The following is a 21,491-nucleotide window of genomic DNA, read 5'->3' on the forward strand; positions in this document are numbered from 1 at the left end:
TTAAAGGAAACAGATAAAAACAAATGCTGTTATGTACAGTGTAATAACCTATCCATCATGCATCATCAGAAGGTTTGGAACACTGAATCTTTACAGCACAGTACTTCCGCCACAGTACTGATTACGTTAGCTGACTGCAGGAGAAGGCTGCTATCCCAGAGGGCTGCTGGTGTCACGTGCTGGGTCCCAGGGATGGCCAAGGGGAGCAGCTCTATATCCGAAAATAAATAAAGTAAAATAAAATCAAAAATAAAGTTGACAAAAGCTTTCAGGGTTTATTTGCCAAAATTTGATTTGTCAATGAAAAGTTTCAAAATGTCAAAAAATAGAAATTTTTAGAATAGAATAGAATAAATAGAAACAGCTCTGAAACGTAGAGTCTGAGGACTAGATTCTGACTCCCTTAATTCGTAGCCAGAAACATACTCCATCAGTAGTCCCACTGATTTCAATGGGTCTACAGATGGGGTAAGGGTATATGAATCTGACCCTATCTATACAACTTACTGAGGGAGGGGAAGGACAAAAATTAATATCCCTGGAAATCAACGCTCACAATTTTTGTCTTAAGAAAAGTTTGTTCTTGATTGATTTTCTTTGCAGATAAAGGCCAATGTTAAAATATGATGCCCAAGATCCCAGTAACAACACAGCAGACATTTTTAATAGCTGTCCTGTTCTCATAAACCCGGGATTGTTTTTTCGCATTGGATTTGATACACTTTTATAGGCAGGATGAGTGCAAATGACGATCCTTTTTACAGCTATAACCCCTGGGGGTTTAGAGAGCATGGCCCCTTTAATCTTTTTTCTAAGGGGGGAGGGGGAGCAGTGAGAGAAAGGAGGGAAACTTGGGGGTATGGCTGTGGAGCCCCCGGAGAGAAGGGCTGCAGCAGGGAGGCCCTGGACAAAGTGAAGGAGAGAGAACCTGCCGGAAGCCTGGGAAGGGCAGGGCGGCTGATCGGGGACACCCCAGGACAGGAGCCGGGAGGAGCATGGTGCCAGGGAGGAATTGCCCGAGAAGGACAGGCCGGGGCTGGACCCAGTATCACTGCTGCCCAGAGCTGCATGGGGCTGTGAGTCCTGGGGCTTGTGACTCTGCATTGGGAAGAAGGAGGAAAGCTGCTAGTTAGTTAAGTGGGGAGGTTGTCGCTCTGCGTGGCTTTGCAGAGAGCGGCAGAAGAGGGCACCGGGGGGGTTTGTTGGGAAAAGTTCACTGGCGCCGAAGACGACCAGGAGCACCCAGGACTCAGCACTGGACTGGACCTTTGCTCAGGACTCCTGAACTCGGTGTGCAGACACATTGCTCAGTGTCTGCCCTTTCAGACTGTGCTACCACTGGGCCTGTGGGGCCTTGGTTTGGATGCAACCATGTTCTACTGCTCCCCCTTGTTGTTTTTCTCCTTTCATCCCTCTGTAAATAAATATCTCCCTTTGTTATATCCATTGTACTTTTCCTGTGGGTGGGTGTGTTCACTCTGGGGGGTTTGGAACAGGTGCCCCTGGGATGGAAGGAATTTTTCCTGCTGCATTCCTGCGCGTGCCGTCTCTTGGCCAGAGCTGCCTGCAGAGCAGACTCCATCTTGGCCACAAGGGCGCTGAAATTACACAGCAATTTTATGTATGCTTGGAAGAAAATATGAAGAACTCATTACAAGGGAAAGAGACAAATCGTCCTTTACTTGTATACATTGTCTTTCAAAGGAATATGCCAGGGATGGATTGCCTATTGTGAGGGTATTTATTTGCTCTCCATATTTTTTAGATCATTAACTGTGCTGAGAAATATATCTCTGTACAGTTATTAAAAAGGATTGAAATTCCTACTGTGCATTTTTGCTTTAGTTTCTTTTCCTTTTGATTTTCTTTTAATTAAAAAATAAAGTGGCCTGTTGACCAGAAGCAGAGATATGTTCAGACCTGTAACCTTACGGGTTCAGGAAGACTTCAAAGTCGAAACCAGTAGGATCTGATTACATTTCATCATAGATGGTAAATTTATGCCTGTAAGCCATAACCTTTGGTTGCATTTCTCTGCTTTTAGCTATTGGCTGGAAGTTACAGTTGTGTTATTCATTTATCGTACAGTCATGCTGAATGCAATTCCACTTATTTCTGTTTTGTTTTATAGATGGCTTACATCTTCAACAGAGATGGTACGACACACAATCCTGTTTGGATATCTGTCTTTTTTATAACTGCCCATAACGAATTTGAAGACTCTTATCAGGTCCCTCCTCAGTCTTCTTTTCTCAAGACTAAACATGCCCAGTTTTTTTAATCTTTCCGCAGAGGTCAGATTTTCTAAACCTTTTATCATTTTTGTAGCTCTCCTTTGGACTCTCTCCAGTTTGTCCACATCTTTCTTTAAGTGTGGCACTGAGAACTGTACGCAACACTCCAGTTTAGGCCTCACCAATGCCGAGCAGAGAAGGACCTTCTGTGTCTTAGACATGACATTTCTGTTAATAGACCCAGAATGATATCACCTTTTTTCGCAACTATATGACATTGTTAACTCATATTCAATTTGTGATCCACTATATCCCCCAGATCCCTTTCAGCAGTATTATTGCCTAGCCAATTATTCCCTATTTTGTATTTGTGCATTTGATTTTTCCTTCCTAAGTGCAGTACTTTGCACTTGTCTTTATTAAACTTTGTCTTGTGGATTTCAGACCAATTCTCCAATTTATCCAGGCCATTTTGAATTCTAATCCTGTCCTCCAATGTGCTTGCAATCCCTCCAAGCTTGGTGTCATCCACAAATTTTATAATCATACTCTCCACTCCAGTATCCAAGTTATTAATGAAAGTGTTGAAAAGAATCGCAACCAGGACAGACCCCTGCAGAACTCCACTAGATATTTCCTCCCAGTTTGACAGTGAGTCATTGATAACTATTCTCTGAGTATGGCCTTTCAACTAGTTGTGCACAGTTGTATTCATTTACATGGAGATAGTGGGAGTGGCAGGCATGATACTGAAGCTTGCCCAGTAGCCTCACTCTGTTCTTTTCTATTTTTCTCCCCACAGTCTCTTTCTTTAAGGACCCACAAAGTGAGTGATGGACGGAATAGCCCATCCCATCATTATTTTGTACACCAATGAGGCCTAATATTCAACACACCAATTTTGGTTTTGGACCGCTGTTTTCTTGTTTACCAAGCATGATATCAGCACAATCCTTGAGTTATATCAGTATGCTTTTTTGTTTAGACTAATCCAGGTTTTTTTGTTTTCCTTTCATACCTTTTCCCATTAACATTTGTTATAATAGGTTATTGTGACATCTTATAAATGTTCACATAGTTTTTACAGTTGAGCTCACAATTAGGGTAAATCTGTCTGCCCAATTATCACAACGCAATAGTAAATTCGTCTAGACCACATTCCCCTGTGAGAGTGTCATGTGGAACTGTGTCAAAAGCCTTACTAAAAATCAAGATATATAACGTCTACAGCTTCCCCCTGCACACTAGGCCAGTAACTCTTTCAAAGAAGGAAATTAGGTTGGTTAGGCATGATTTGTTCTTGACAAATCCATGTTGGCTATTACTTATTATCCTTTAGGTGCTTATAGATTAATTGGTTAATAATTTGGTTCAGTATATTTCCAGGTACCAAAGTAAGGTATATACTGGTGTCTAGTTCCCTGGGTCTTTCTTTCCCCACTTTTTAAAGATAGGAGAAGGGCAAACATAATACCTATTCTCTGGGACCTCAGCTGTCCACCGTGAGTTCTCAAATATAATTTCACTCTTTCCTTTCTTAGAATCATGAAACCTATCATTTCACGATCACTTTCACCTAAATTGCCTTCAGCCTTCAGATTTACAACCAATTCCTCCCTGTTTGTCAGAATCAAATCTAAAATACCTGTTCCCCTGGTTACTTCCTCCACCTTATGAAACAAGAAGTCGTCCCCAATTCATTCCAAGAACTTCCTGGAGATTTTGTGTTTTGCAGTATTACTTTTCCAGCAGATGTCTCAGGATGTCTCAAATGCTCACATTGCCACAACCATTGGTAAAAAATTTGTGATGTTTAAGAAAACAGAAGAGCTGTTATGTTACAGCAGTAACATAGGATCCAGACAGCAAAACATTATTGTTACTATTATTAATTATTTGTATTGTGACTGCACCCTGGAGCTCCAGTTATGGATCTGGGCCTCATTGTGCTAGGTGTTGTACAAACACAGAACAAAATGCCAGTATCTTCCACATAGAGCTTGAGACACTGGTTCTGATACCCAGACAGCTAAGTCGGATACTGGGCTCCAAAATGACATGCTCCATTTTCCTTCTGCTTTGTAGATAGTGAAAAGTTATCCTCTCTTCTTGTTCCTATTTTGGTATCTGGAACAATGGTACTTGGTCTCACTGTTACTGTTACCATGAGCCATCAACAGCCCTAGAGAAACACCCCTTCTTTCACTCAGAAATGCTGCTATTATCAAGTAAAGAACCACATAATATTACATGTTTCTCGTGAAAATCCAGTTTCATACACTCAAAACAAAATATTGGAATGTTTTAAACAGCTCTACTTTTCACCATAATTGCTTTATTGACCACTTCTTGAAAATATGACCTATTTGTGTTGTTCGTTGCATGAGTTTTCCTGACTTTCTTTACCAGTACACAAATAGTTTCTCTTGGGGCTATAGAATGAATTACATTATTTAAATAGAAATTGCTGAACTGTAACTCAACTGTGCTATCAATATTGCTGCTCATCTGTGACTTTGGGTATGTCTTCACTGTAGCGTTAACTTGGGCTTTTACTCAGGTGTTGCCCCAACCCCTCTCCTGTCCACACATAAAACCCTCTCACTTGAGGTTGGTGCTTTCAACCCAAGATAGCTGGCCTGGCTGGCGGTGGGGTCAAAACCAAGATGCCGCTTTCACTTGGGCTATTAACCTGCCCACTTTGTAGTGAGGCTGCATTGCAAGCTAAATTATTTGATTGCTGACTTTCCTTCTAGACACATGGGGGGGGGGGAAGAGATTGTGGGAAGGAATCGGATGACTCACAAATTCTCCCACAATTCACTGGAAAAGAATCAGAGCAACTCAACTGACTGCAGCACCAAGAGCCATGGGCTATGCTCCCAGAAGTCCTAGTAACACACATTGGGTGAGTGCAACACCAATGAGGACACAGTAACTCAGGTATTGTTTTGCCATGTGGCTGTTCATACCTGGCTAGGCTAATCTGAGTTAACTCTGCCATGAGGAAATATCCTTTAGGGTTGAGATTAGGAAATGATGTCAGACTTCAAGATGACCAGAGTTTGTGTTCTGGGTGTTTGTTGCTCATGCAATAAAATAAAAGGAGCTGATAAGGAAATTACTGACTCCAACTCTAATTTACTTGGACAGAACTTGTGGGATTATAATAATTATCTGAGTTGGGTTTAAAAACTAACCTGTATTCTTTAACGTGCAAATATACAATCACAGCTGAAGGTAATGTTATATAAAAACACAGAAATACTGGAAAGCAGTACATAAAGAGAAGCAAGGTATAGCTGGTTTTGAACCAGAGTCCTTAAAACCTCTACAAACCATCTACTGCAGCACAAAGTGAAGCCATTAGAAAAACTTGCTGTAGGTAACAAACACAAAACTGTATGTCCAGTGATAACAGCAAAGTTTAACATTAGCTCAGCACAAGCATAATTAGCTGTAGATGTTATTCTTCATTACCTGCTCTCTGTTATTGCTGTGTGCTGTTAAACAATAGCCACGTTTCTGGTAAGCAGAGTTACTGTATTTCAGACATTAGTGAAGTGATGCCAAGATAGGGTCTGATCCCAAGCCAAGTGAATTTAATGGTAGCATCACCAGGTTCTCCCTGGGGGCCCCAAGATGACCTGGCCACCAAAGAAATGGCAGTAAAAAGGAAGACAGAGATGTAGCGGATCTTTGTTTCATCTGCCCTCCCATTCAGTTGCTTTCGGTCCCATTTCCCCATCAGTTATCCATACTAGCTGAGCAGAATCTTTCCTTTTCTGGGAAGTCTCCCGTCTCTGTCAGGAGACAGACCCCATTGGTGAGCCCAGCCACCTGAACTCAGTACTTTATTTTCAAGATGCTGCTTCTCCTCACTCTTACCAGTTCTCCTCAGCCTGATGTTCTCTTTTCCTTGGCACTCCCTTCCATCAGCACACTTTTCTCTCCTATTGCTTCTCCTCTTACCACCCCAATAGTGTGCTGAGCCTGTATTAAATAGGGTTTCATGCACCTCCCACTCTCCGCAGGCTTTGTAAAGATTAACAACCAACTGTAGCCCGCTCAACCACAACATTGTTCTAATTCCTGAGGTAATCACAAACTTTCTACAGCAGCTTCCAAGTCTAGCTTCTCAAAGAACTTGGGGTTTTCTTTCTTTTTGTCTTAGTGACAGTTTACTCTGCTACATTCCGTACCCACACATCCACAAGAGTCTGCAACTTGATCACAGTGCTCTTAGCTCTTTCCACTGACTTCAGTTGGCTTTTGGATCATACTGGACCATACTGAATAGCCCGTAGTTCATATCTGTCAGTTTGTGGTATGGATAAAGCAGTATGGAAACCTTGAGATATATCTTCTGTAAGGCAGGTATACAGAATATATGTATATAATCTTGTAGGCCTAATGTTTGTAAACATGGATTCTTATGCTGAACAAAATATTCAACTCATCCTTTAAGTTTAGATACACAAACAATAGGATTTGTACACACCCAACTTGTCTAAATTATCCGCGTTCATAAATGACATTTGTGGGTGCAAATTCTAATATCTGCATATGCAAATAATAGCACAAAAATTGTGTGCACAAAATTGGAGTACATGCTTTGGAAAGTTGCCTCTCTGTGCTTTTCTGTATTAATGAAAGGCCTCTTGTGTGACAAAGCCGATACATGGAGTTTTAAATTAGAACCTGGATATCTCCTGTATCGCAATAAATGAATGGTCAAAATATCAGTTAGTGTGCAACGGAAAATCAGGTTATCTAGAGTCTGATGATGGTTCTATGGCTGGTTCAGGAGAAGAATGAGGAGTTTGTCTCTAAGGCACTGGAATGGGACTCTGGAAATATGCATTCAGTTCTTGTCTCTGCTATGCGTTCTCTGTGTGATCTTGGAAAGTCACTTAGGCTCAGATCCTCAAAGGTATTTAGGCTCCTAACTTCTATTGATTTCATTGGGGGCAGGGCCCTAGCATAGTGGGATCTTGATTTCAATTGGGGGTCTCCAAATGCTACTGTAATATAAATAATAGCATGTTGGAGTACCCGGGTGCTGTACAAATAACAACACCACATTGATTCCGACAGGCAGTTGCGCAATATGTTACATAGTACAGCTAGTTATTCTTTCCTTGGTGTGGACAATTTGAAGAATGCATAAGGTAAAATATTAGTAAAGGGTATACGGATAGTGACAACTGGGATGTGTGAGGTAGGGATCCTTGCTCATGCAGAAGATATATACATGGTTTAGTATATAGAGACTTTCTCTGCAAACTCTAATCTCTCAATACAATTAAACTGTCTGCATTAGGTCTTCTTCAGCTGTATCATTCTACACAGCAGATGTTGATTCTGTGAGTCTTTACATTTAAGCATTCCATGATTCATAGAAAATTTATGATTAAAAGATGGTATAAAGATGAGAAACCTTCCCATTATGTATCTAGATGAACATGTGCGCAAAGTTATTGCAGAATATCCACTGCATTGTACTCCCAGAAAAGAAAAAAAGAACAGTCCCCTTTGGTTGAATAAAATGTATAAATTAAGTAAAGATGGCCCTCTCCTACTGTATGATTCTTTTATATCAGTTTGCAAGAAGTAAAATCATATGTGCTCAGTGTTGAGTACAATATTGTTTCTATTCAGCTGTCATTTTCAAGAAATCAGATAGTATAAATCTGTGAGTAATCCTTAGAATTCCCATCGGATTATTCTACATACCTAAATTTGTGTTTTCAGACTGTAAACATATTTACTGTCAATACATAGTTTGGTTTGGGTATTTGCAACCATGAGGTCGACTTTTAGATCAACAAAGGACTTATTCATACTCTTGTTTTTGTCTAGTATGTTCTGAATTTTTCTAATGCTACCATCAATGTGGTATAGTTGGCAACATATAAAGATAGAAGTTTTTACATGGAATTGTTTGTGCCATCATCCATTCAGGAAGCAGAAAGAATGCCATGTGTCTTACCTGGGCAATCTCAACTGAGTAACCCAGCATATTTTGAATATTCACAGTCATTCCATGGAGTAAAAAAATAAAATAAAATAAAATTGAAAAAAAAATTGGTATGACTTTGGTATTTCGGGTTTAAATGTGACTTTGGAATTCACTTTCTTTTGCCAAACACCTTGCTAGCTAAATATTTGTGGAAAAGAAACACAAAACTATTGTTAATAAAGTCAAAGAGAATGTATCTTCAATCATTTAGTCATCTTTGCTCTCCAGCCCTCTATTTATTTTGCCATTTTCTAAGCAGTTGTTCTTGCTTGTTTTTGCCCAATTGTTTTAAAAATGTTCCCCACCCATTAGCGTTGAACACTGATTCTTCCACCACATTCTCTCCCCACTGCAAGAGTATTTGTGTGTGTTTCATATCAGTGCAAAGCATAGATGTCTGACAGCTGTGCTCTGCTCACAGGCACCAGCCAAATTACATGAAATGATGATGAACTAAGGCCTATAAACTTAGAGGACTCTGTCATCTCCCTCTCTTGCTAGAGAAGACAAATCACGATGTGTTCTCTCTGTTACTCTTAAAGCACTTTCCTTTGCTGTTCCAACCAGCCTCATTGGTTGAGTAATTCAAAAACCTTTCAGATACAGTGCCTGACCCAAAGCCCACAGAAATCAACAAGAGTGTTTCCAGTAACTTCAAAGGGCTTTGAAACTGAACCATAGAGTTAATGGTGTAAGTGGATCACTGCCCCTAATGGTTTTGATTTGCAAGATAAAATGTGTCGCATACAGCTCACTCTAGGGATAGCAATGTTAATTCATCATGTAAGTATCCTAACGAAGAAGGACCAAACATGAAGAGGACCTTCCACTTTGAAAAAGCCTTTCGATTGTGAGAATTACACTCACAACATTGACACTCCATCTACCCCTAAATCCTTACCAATAAAAACTAAAAAAAAGAGGAAATTAATAAATACTAGAACTAACCAAATAGCACCCCTTCCCCCCACCTTATCCCAAGAAGAGTTTTGGTCTCAGGAAGGGAAAGTGCTAGAGAGTCCATGAAGTCCACTAGGGACTTTGCTTTTGCTATTGATTTTACATGAAAGCCGCTGTATAGAACCCTAAAATAGATAGATGGCTACTTCAGAATATCACTTTGTACCATCTTAAACACCCTCCTCCTGATGTTCATACCTTTAATATATCTGAAAATGATAAATTGGACTCAGTGGTCCCTACACACACACACACAAGTTTGAATGTCCCTCAGTATTTTCCTTTGAATATCCTTCCTTTAACAGCATTTTTAAAGAAAAATATTACCACCTACAATCCAAAGAGACCAACTGGCCTACAAACTTTTGCTGAAGCAAGGAGATCAGGAATGTTGGAATATTATAAGACCTTGGCTATCACAAAGGAAGAAGAGTATGGTACAGAATCATTCTGATGTCCTTTTCTGGAGCATTGAGATGCTTCTTGAGCAAGAGACTGGTCAAGGACATTTTTATTTCATTGAAGATAGGTTGTAATAATTTGTATAGATTTTTGGATACAGTTGCAATGTTAAAATATAACTGTCTACCACTGAAGGCAAAGGATCTTTAATGCTTTTTTATTGGATACTCTAGAAGCATTTTTTCAGGTATCCTTGTCTGACATTTTGAGATAGTGCAGAGTTTAAAGCCAACTACATGTTTACTTGATCCAGTTCCAACATGGTTGTTAAAAGAATGCCTGCCTTTTCTCGGTCATGCTATCCTGAGAATTGTGAATTGCTCTCTTGGATCTGGTATGATTCCAAAATAATTTGAACCAGGCTATAATAATTCTTTTATTTAAAAAAAATCCTTTTGTCTGCGGATGATTTGTCTAATAACCATCCAGGTCATAATTTACACATTTTAGCTGAGGAAAAGACTGTTTACAGTTCAATTCAGATTTTATATACACCATAATACTGGAAAGGACATTGCTAAAGGTTTACAGTCATCTCATAGTTGCTAGTAATGTGAATTTTCTTTCATGGGCTCCATCTTGCAAGACACTATGCACTCTGGAACCAGTCCTGCAAAGCACGTAAGCATATGCTTACATTTAGGCACAAGAATAGATCCATTGAAGTCCATCAGACTACTCATATACTAAATGTTTTGGAGGATCAGGGCAAGGGTGCTTAGCAACTTGCAAGATCAAGACCTTTTCAGACCTTTGGCTAGTGTTTGACATTGTTGATCCTTTTGGCTCAGCTGTAACCTATTATGGGACTACATGGAACATCTTTGAATTAGTTCATTTTTTGGTCTCCCTCTCTTTATAATCAGCATTGGTGAATAAAGGGAATTTAGGTCTCATCCATTTGATCTATGCTTAGGTGTATATTGGCTTTGGGATCGGTTACTTATACAGTTGCTTGTGATGCTCAAGATACAGATTTAGGCCCTGATTCTGCAGCAAGTTCCAGGTGGAGTCAATGGGGCCATGCTGGTAGGTTGGAGACAGGGGGCCACATGTAGCTCCAACTGCAGGATAAAGGCTTTATTTTGTACCTCTGCTTAATGAAACCTAATGATCTGACATTCTTGTCTAATTATCTGAAGAATGACCCAGTGGTGTCATCTCTCGTTTTTATTGTGAATCTCATGCTATCTGGTCATTTTCTTACATCCCCAGCTCCTGGGATAGTATGGCATTGCAAATCTCAGATGTCTCTTTTAAAAGTTCCTTTCTAGCCCTTATGGTAGCAGAAAAATGTGGGAAAGTATGAATTCTAAAGACTCAAAAACCAAAAGGATTTTTTTTTAAATCATTGTAAACAATCTCATTATTTCTAAGCCAATTTTCCATGGCCTGACTGAAGATATTTGAATACTTGGAGATGGGGATACTGACGTCCAGGCTTCAGAGGCACCAATTTTATAAATCTACATCCCAGCAAGACTGAACTATAGGCTGGTCCTACAGGATTCAAGTAACATTCCCACTCCAAGAATTAATATTTATTTTTACAACAGTTCTATCATCTCTATTGAACTTTAATTAGTGAGCTATTTGGGGTGATGAGGGGGACAAGTGTAGCTAAACATCAAAAAGTTTCCTAATTTATGTAGAGGAAGCCTTCATAAATCAGCAAAGAGATAATCTAATCAGAGGAGAAGTCTTCTTAGATCTACTTCTTACCAACGAGGAGGAGGAAATAATAGATACTATAAGGCTTTATGGAAACTTACTGTCTGAGACTGTAAACTGGTTTCCAACTTTTTTAGTATTGGTTGAAAAAATGTAGAAAACAGATAAGTAATGGTAAAACAAATGTTGATTTGTTTAAATGTTCTGAGAGCAGATTGACTGCTCTACCAGTCAAACTGGTAGTTTCCTCTCTAGTTATGTAAGAAAAACTATCCTCCCCCACTCCAAGAATTCACTTTTTTGGCAGAATTTTGCCATGCCTACTATCTGTCTAAAGAGGAACGACTCAGGCAAGTTTTAACCAGATCTGCCAGGATAAGGGAAAAAGAAAAAAAACCCTCACAATACAATGAAAACAAAATATCCTGCTTTAAAAATGTGTGATCCCTTTTATAGGGAATAGGGAACAACGGAGGATGAGGAGTTACTCAGAAGTAACTGCATTTAGATAATTCTTACTTGGCATGTAAATAATTTCAATGGGGAAGATTTACTTTGCTAAGTCTGGATAAGAATGTTAAGGTAAAGTTATGAATATGTGAAATGTGCAGACTCAGAAGAAAGTTTGGTTAATGTGGTGTTTTCAAAGATGGATGTGCATACAGATTGTTCAGGGGAGTTATGAACTCTGCTAGAGAAGCTCTTTCACGGTCACCCCTATTATGTCAATATTTGAATGTGAGAGATTTATGTTGACCTTTTAAAGCATGTATTCCTAGATTTACACATTATATAACACCAAAAATAAAATCCTTAAACGTTCACATGAGCTACCCATACAATGTTGTATTAATACTTGGATACAATAATAGTCAAATAACCCAGCATGGAATTTTCAGAAGATCTTTAGAGAGGTAAGTAAGGAATGTTAATGGAATTTGGGAGACTATCTCCCTTCAACTACTTTGTAATCCCAGCCCGAGCTACTAACCACACCATATCCCTCATCTGCTTGCTCTGAAAGAAAAAGGATTTGCAATATGCCCATAAAGTTAGCAAATCTGGACCAAGTGGTGAATGAGTTCCAGGGATGAAACCCTGTACTGGGTAACTGTTTCTTACCAGGTCATTCTATTCCACGGGGTTGATAATTTAAATTAATCCACTGATCACAACTGTGTTGATATCATAGAATATCAGGGTTGGAAGGACCTCAGGAGGTCATCTAGTCCAACCCCCTGCTCAAAGCAGGACCAATCCCCATTTTTTTCCCCAGATCCCTAAATGCCCCCTCAAGGATTGAACTCACAACCCTGGGTTTAGCAGGCCAATGCTCAAACCACTGAGCTACCCCTCCCTGCCTCCCTCCCTACCCAATCACCTGGAAAGTGGGGCAGTTTCCTAGGCAGCCAGGGATTAATAGGTTAAAATCACCAGTGTAAGATCTGCATGCAAACTAGTACAGCCTGTGGAGTCCCAATGTATTGTGATCTCTACATGAAGCCATGCTTAATATGCAGGCAACCACTTGGATTCCAAATTGTCCCAAGGTTCAGTTTAATGTTGAGTGTATGACATTAATCTAATCACAAGGTGAAAAAAGGCAAGAATAACTGTAACACGGTCCACATCAAAAAGATAAGGCTGCCCTTGACTCAGCAGGTGCAGATGAAAAATAGAATTTTTAGCAGCAACATCTACCTGAGCATCCAAGACTGCCACTTTGCAATTCTGTGTAACAAATGGTGGATACTCTCCACCATTTAACACCATTAATTTGGGCTTGAATAGGGACTGGGAGCGGCTGGCTCATTACAAAAGCAGCTTTGCCTCTCCTGGAATTGACACCTCCTCATCTATTATTGGGAGTGGACTACATCCACCCTGATCGAATTGGCCCTGTCAACACGGGTTCTCCACTTGTGAGGTAACTCCCTTCTCTTCATGTGTCAGTATATAATGCCTGCATCTGTAATTTTCACTGCATGCATCTGAAGAAGTCGGTTTTTACCAATGAAAGCTTAAGCCCAAATAAATCTGTTAGTCTTTAAGGAGCCACCAGACTCCTTGTCGTTTTTGTGGATACAGACTAACCTGGATACCCCCTGATACTTGTCTCCAGCAAATGGGCACTGATATAATCTTCACCAGCTCTTCTCCAACAGAACAGCATGACCTCAATTGTCTCTGACAGTCTTGTCTTCTTCAGGCAGCGAACCCCAATCTCATTCAAAGCCTGGCTCATTCTTTCCACCATGCTAGCCAGGTAAGTCAGATGAAGATAAGCAGGGTGAAGCCACCAAAGGCCATGTTTCCTTACTAAACTTCCTAATGGCCTCATTTAGCAGCGTGACAAGACAGAAACCTGCCATATAAGAGCAATTACATAGCCTTACCCTTTGGCATCTACCTCCAAGAAAGGAGTAGATTAATTCATGGAGGATCTACAAGAGCACAAATAGGACTTACAATTTTCTATTAGCATAGCTCCACTGGTGGTAGTAATGATGCGAGTCAAGCCAAGGAAGTTTGTGGAAGATCTGTGGCCAAAGTACCCAAATTACATTTGGTAAATTCAATAAGATTTCAGAGCCTGGTCCATAGGTCACTGAGGTCAAGGAAATGATTTTCATTTATCTCAGTGTGCTTTGGATCTGGTCTTTTGTGCCTGAAATAGCTAGAGGATCACACCTATAGTTATCACATGACTTTAATGCTCAATGCAGATTTAATAAAACTGCTTCAGCTACATAAACCTGATGGTAAAATACAGATTTTAAATCAGAATTCATTTCTTGTAGTGTTTTACACACATGATCCACTTATAACCTTTCATTAAAGAAGCTGGGTTACAGCTGTGAGCCATAGTTTTTATAAGCTTTGTCTCCTTCAAATCTTATAAAAATAAATTTAAGTAGCCTACATATCCCTAAATAAACTATAACAATATTATAGCCTAGTTCAGTTACATTAGTATGGGGGAAAAAAGGTTTCCTTGCTGTTTTTTAAAATGTTAGAGATTTGCCGGATATATCATTACCACCAAGTTGGTACTGACTTGTGCAGGCTATAAAACAAATAAAGTCATTAAAAATAATTTGAACAAAAGAGGTAACTTGATATCATAATGCCATCCACATTTGGTTAAAATGACTTATTTTAAAGCTCTCTTTCATCTTACTAAACAGATTTCCAAAGTAAAAAAAATGTGATTAATAAATTATCCTCCATAAATCTTATGATAACTATGATAGTCTTTGGAGAATTATGAAGCCACATCTGGAAAAAGTATTCTACTGCCTGTAAAACAGCATGCCATGTATTTTACTAGTGCACATTAGTAAGTAAAATACGGTATATAATTTTTGCATGCGTCAGTGTGAACAAAACATCATTTTCTCCTCCCCAAAATCCTTAGCTTTATTTCACAATAAAGGAGTCTTGTAAAGTTTATAAGGGGTTTGTTCTCTATTATTCATATAAAGATATTTCTTCCTTGTATTTGGTGTAATGCACATTTACAAGGTCAAGCAGAGAGTACCTAGCATCGGAACAGAAGTGAGTAAACAGAAAGAGTAATAGGGTTCATTTGTTATTATTATTGCACCAGGGTTTAAACAAACAGGTCAAAGCAACTGAAGAAATGCCAAAACACTAATCAAAAGAGAAAACAAAGAAGTTCATTTTCAGCTACGTAATCCAACCATAGCTATGACATTATTCCTTTTCATTAGCAACATTTTAAAATATATAGATCTGACTTGCAAGTCATTCAAGATAAGTGGCTGCAATATTTCTGGAATTAAAAACTTGATTAAACTTAAATATTTGTTAAATAAAATGAGCAAAGGTCTCTTTAGAGCCAAATATGTCCCTTGGAAATATAAAACCCTTTTTATTTCCAAGCAGATGTTAGCAATAAGAAATGGATGGTGAGTGAAAGGGAAGAACACCATTAAGCTAAGGTAACCCCTAAAGATTTTTATATAGTTCTGCAATCATGTAAGCTCCATCAGTGATAAATATCACAATAGCAGTTGTAATGTGCCTGGTTTTATTTACATGTAGAACCTTGAATGTGCAGTACCTCAAGTAATATTCACTTAATGAACATAGAAAAGCTATATTTTAATGTAAATGAAAGCAACATTCCTTTCCCCCCCACCAACCCATTAACCTGAAAGGCTTCTTTCTGTAAGGATAACTGACAATAATTCAGAGCAATAAAGTCAGTAAACTCATATTTTGTTGTTAGAATATAAATAGATTATAAAAAGGTTGATGCAAAAAACTAACTAAAATATCGGGGGGTAAGTTAAGATACTCTTACTTACGCTGAGTAGTATTTATGTCACATTAAGGTCAGTCAGGATTACTCGTGATGTAAGATGCTACTCAAGGTGAGTAAGGGTCTCAGAATCTGTCACTGGATTTGCCAATTGCCATAAATCCAGATCTTATAGCCATCTACTTTGAAACCACTATTGTTTTGTAGTGCTGCTAGGCTAATCGTTTTGCTGCTTTTACACATCTAAATACTTACAGACGAAATTAGCCTGTATGGAAAATTACCTGCATCTATATAGACACTGGATTTATGGTTTATGACAACAATGTGTAACCTACTAACCTCCCTTTTTGTCCTATGACTGCAAAGGTGTTCACAGACAACTTGAATAGTCTCTTAGAATATGTGTTAACTGCTTATGATAAACAGTCTGTTCTGCCTTGTATTTAACTGTGACACTCTGAGTACCTTTCCCAGACCTGAAGAAGAGCTCTGTGTAGCTCAAAAGCTTGTCTCTCTCACCAACAGAAGTTGGTCCAATAATAGATATTACCTCACCTACCTTATCTCTCTCTATAGGCCTGTCATATTTACCTGAAATGGAGACTTAGCTAATGCCCACTGAATCATCCACAAGTCATCACGTCAACCACAAACTGAAGTCCTGATCCTACAAACACTGCCATACATGCATACATTCTTCATGTAACCACTTTGAAGTCAGGTGCTCAGATGCTACGGGGATGAGTTCCAGTATGAGAACTGGGATAGACCGATAGAAATCAGGGCAGAATTTGGCTCTACAAGTTCAGTACTGTAAATCTTCCTCACACTGTGTAGTACTTTACGAGGGTCCTCCACATGAGTTCAGTGGGATTACTCACTTAAATATTCATCAGTACTCACAGGATCTGGTCTCCTGAGTAGCCCTAATGCTTGTTTGTTTGTTTGTTTGTTTTTTTAACAGGGAGGGTGGTTAACCATTAGAACAAATTGTCAAGGGAAGTGGTAGATTCTCTGTCTCTTGATCTCTTCAGATCAAGACTGGATGCTTTTCTGGAAGATGTTTGAGTTAAACAGAAATCATTGGACTCAGTATGGGGGTATCTGAGTGAAATTTAGTGCCCTGTGAGATACACTAAACTAGATGATTTAATGGTCCCTTCTGGCCTTAAACTCTGTGAATAATGGCATCTTCTCAGTTGGACTACTTCAACTGAGTAAGAGAGAGATTCTGTGCAGTGCTTCAAGGAGAACAGAACTCACAGTCCAGGCAGAGATGGGACTGCAGCAGCATTGAGCCTTCATTGTATCTTACCAGATCTTGTCTGTTCCAGGAGCCGGAGCAGCCCTCAGAGTAATTTAGACAGCCATAGCTGCCTCTATAAGTTACAGCAGCCTGTCCAAGCTGCTTACGAGCAGTAGAATTGCCTAAAATTTTCACAGTACTACATGCTGTGTCCCCATCACAAGCATATCACTCCTGCCCTTGACATTCTCTCGGTGACAGGGCTTGTGAAGGAGTCCTCAGAGGACAGCCTGCAGCTGTCTTCCTCAGTTCCTGCACCAGGGGGATACTCCCTGGGCAAGATCCAGAACTTTTAGGGTTTCTATACCACACCAGCCCTTTTACCCTTAGTAAATGGGCTGGAGTGGGGGTGACACTGGTAATATAAATGTTTGCAGGATCAGACCCTAAATGATTGGAATTTAGGACTTCAGAAATGTTTTTGGTGTGCAGAGAATAAAGTAATGTAGGGTGGGCTCTCTCTCACTGTGCTTGACTCTGAACTAGCATTATTCTATGACACATCTGTCAAGGAAATGATTTATTAATAAAATTAGCTGTTTACCAGTTTTCCAAATCTGGCCTACCTCTTTGCTCACACAGGCCATCATGTCTTCTAATGCCCCTCAAAAGACCTGTGCAAATTCTAGGCATTTGGTTCAAACACAGAGTGGCAAGTAAGTGCAAGTAATGAGGTTGCATTGTTATACTAATGGTCCGCCAACACACTGGGACTATATCTCTTTTTGCCCCCTGAAAATCCAGTTCAATCTGCTACTCAGCTTCACTTCATTTCCAAAACTGTTGCGTACACAGCTACTCAACATTAATGGAAGAAATGCGGTTGACATTTTTTAGTCAGTTTTCTACCAGGTGTAGAGTTGGTTGGAATTTTTCAATTTTTGAAAATATAGGAGAAAATTTCCTATGAATTTTTGAGATCTTCCACCTCCCTGAACTCTAGTTGTGTATTGTTGTTGCAGGTTGTTAAAAAGCTGTTTTGTTCCTCCCCTGATGTGGCTGCATTTGGGTTGAGAGAGGAGTGATTCCAGTACATTTGCACCTTGGTCCTGCAAGTTATTCCATGCAACGGAGTAGAACCCTGCTGAAGTCAGTGGTGCTCTGCCTGAGCACAGGATTCTGACCGTACATTGTCATTTGCAATTTCAATGCCTTAGTTTGTTAAACCATGTACATTTTTTTGGAGCCCTTAGGATAAAAAGAATGATATAAAAGTGAGATGATATCATTGTAAGTCCTCCAAGACTGAGAGAATTACCTCTATATTTAACCCTGTCAAGTGTGCCTTTAATGATGGAATATATAAGTCTGGATGAGTTGTCTAATTATTTCCCCACTCGAGGTAACATGAGCAGGTAAATTTACATAACGAAATGATGAAATAATTGTTATGATATTACATTTCCTTTAATTAAGATAGACAGTCCATCAGCTATATTTAATTTGTGAATTCAACCTTGGGCACTGCTGATTACCAGACACCATAGGGAACGAGTGTACATAGCTATATTGTAGAGTATTTGTAATGTAGGTACTGTATCCAGAAAGAACATTTTTGACACCATGGCTGAAGAAACTGTCAAATTATATTAAGCTGGACACAATAAATGGAAAATGATGTGTGTATGCAATAGTGTGTGTGTGTGTTTGTGCGAGCATGCACACTCATGCATTGTAGGAAGGATGATCTAGTGGTTGAGGAAGGATAATCCTGATATTATTATTAATCATGTTTATTACAGTAGTTATAAGGGCCAACCAAGAATGACAGGGAATGTAAAAACAGAGTAGTAGATGGTCTCTACCCCAAAGAGTTTACAACCTCGGGGTATAGCTATGCTGTAGCATGTGTAGGCATACCTGAACTAGCTTTTATCTAGCTACCTTGGGTAACTGTGGTAGTGAGGACATGGCATCAATGAAGGCTAGCCATCCCAGCACAAGTCTGCCAGGTAGCCTGGACACATGCTTGGGTTGCTGGCCCAGTGCTGAAGTCCATGCCTCCACCTCTTCACTAGCTACATTTTACTAGCACAGGTAGGCCTACCTGTGCTACAATTGTACCTTAATTTAACGGACAAGACAGACACAAAGCATGGGAAGGGGTATGACACACAGAGTGAACAATGTGATGGCAACAAGTGTCAAGTTAGTGCCACTATTTTGTTTGCTTAGGTTTTGGTTTTGTTTGTAACTGGATAGAAAAGTGCAGAGGAGAAGCGGGTAAGAGGGAGAGATGTGGAGTAAAGCTGAGGAGATACACCTGTGAGAGAACGGAAATGTTGGAGCAAACAGCCAATCAGCAAAAGGCAGAGAAACTCCAGTCAAAACTGTAGAAAGTTCCCTGAATGTTCAGAGGTCCTTGCATTGGCTTCCTTGTGCACATACCAGCTGGAGTCTTTGACTGGTTTCTTTGTTTCTCCCCAAGGCCACATGACCAGGGAGCAGGTGGGTGGGAAGGGAAGGCACCACCTGGTATACTTATTAGAGTGTTGGCATGGAACTTGGGAGACCCAGGCTCAACTCTCTGCTCTGCCACAGATTTCCTGTTTGAACTTATTCAAGTCTCTTAGGGCCAAATGCTCAAAAGGAATTAGGCTGCTAACTTCTATGTAGGCGCCTAACTTCCACTGAAATCAATGGAAGTTAGGCCCCTAACTTCTCTTTATGCTCCTAATTCCTTTTGAGCATTCATCTCTTAGTCTTTCTGTGCCTCAGCTCCCCATCTATAAAATGGAGATAACAACACTTCACCACCTTACAAGGACATTCTGAGGATAGGTACAGGGAGGAGTTGGTAGCGAATCTGAAGGTGAAAGGCAATTTGGGTGACAGTGACAATGAAATGATGGATTTCATGATTCTAAGGAAAGGAAGGAGTGAGAGCATAAGAATAAGGATAATGCCCTTCAAAAAAGAAGACTAAACAATTCAGAGAACTGATAGGCAAGGTCCCTTGGGAAGAAAATCTAAGGGAAAAGGGAGTTCTGGAGACAATATTAAACGCACAACTACAGACTATTCCGATGCAAAGGACATATAGGAAGAATAAAAGGATGTCAACATGGCTCTGTCAAGAGCTCTTTCATGACCTGAAAATCAAAAAGAAATCCTACAAAATGTGGAAATGTGGTCAGTATGGAGGATTACAAAAGAACAGCACAAGCATGTAGGTGCAAAATCAGAAAGGCTAAGGCACAGAATTAATTACACTGGGCAAGGGACATAAAAGGCGATAAGAAGAGGTTCTTTAAATACATTAGGAGCAAGAAAAAGACTAAGGAAAATGTAGGTCTTCTACTTTGTGGGGAGCAACAGCTAATAACTGATGACCTCAAGAAAGCCGAGGTGCTTAATGCCCATTGTGCTTCATTCTGCGTTAAAAAAGTTAATGATGACCAGATACTCAACACAATTAATATTGACAACTGGGGGAAAGAATGAAAGCCAAAATAGGGAAAGAGCAGGTTAGAGAATTTTAGATAAGTTAGGTGTATTCAAGTCAGCAGGGCCTAATGAAATTCGTCCTAGGGTACTTAAGGAACTAGCTGAAGCAATCTTGGAGCCATTAGCAATTATCTTTGAGAACTCCTGGAGGACGGGAGAGGTCCCAGAAGACTGGAGAAAGGCAAACATAGTACCTATCTTTAAAAAAGGGAACAAGAAAGACCTGGAGAACTATAGATCAGTCACCCTAACTTTAATACCTGGAAAGATATTGAAGCAAATGACTAAACGATTACTTTGTTAGAACCTGGAGGATAATAGGGTTATAAGGAATAGTCAGCATGGATTTGTCATGAACAAATTGTGCCAAACCAACGTAATTTCCTTCTTTGACAGAATTACTGATCTAGTGGCTAGGTGGGAAGCAGTAGAAGTGATACACCTAGATTTTAGTCAGGCTTTTGACACATTTCTGCATGACATTCCCATAAGAAAACTACGGAAATGTGGTCTAGATTAAATTGTTATAAGGTGGGTACACAACTGGTAGAAAGACCATACTCAAAGAGTTGTTATCAATGGCTTTCTGTCAGACTGGGAGGGCATAGCTAGTGGGATCCTGCAGGGGTCAGTCCTGGGTCTGGTACCATTCATTATTTTCATTAATGACTTGGATAATGGAGTGGAGAATATGCTAATAAAATTTGCAGATGACACCAAACTGGGAAGGGTTGCAAGCATTTTGAGGGATAAGTTTAAAATTCAAAATAACCTTGACAAATTGGAGCATTGGTCTGAATTAAGCAAGATGATATTCAATAGAGACGAGAGCAAAGTACTTCCCTTAGAAAGGAAAAATCAAATGCACAACTACAAAATGAGGAATAACTGCCTAGGTGTTAGTACTGCTGAAAAGGACCTGGGGGTTATAGTGGATCACAAACTGAATATGAGTTTTCAATGTGATGCAGCTGCAAAAAAGGCTAATATGATTCTGGGGTGTATTAACAGGACCATTGTCTGTAAGACACAGGAGGTAATTGTTCAGCTCTGCTTGGCACTTGTGAGTCCTCAGCTTGAGTACTGTGTCTAATTTTG

Source organism: Natator depressus, chromosome 3, assembly GCF_965152275.1.
Source record: "Natator depressus isolate rNatDep1 chromosome 3, rNatDep2.hap1, whole genome shotgun sequence".
NCBI lineage: Eukaryota > Metazoa > Chordata > Testudines > Cheloniidae > Natator > Natator depressus.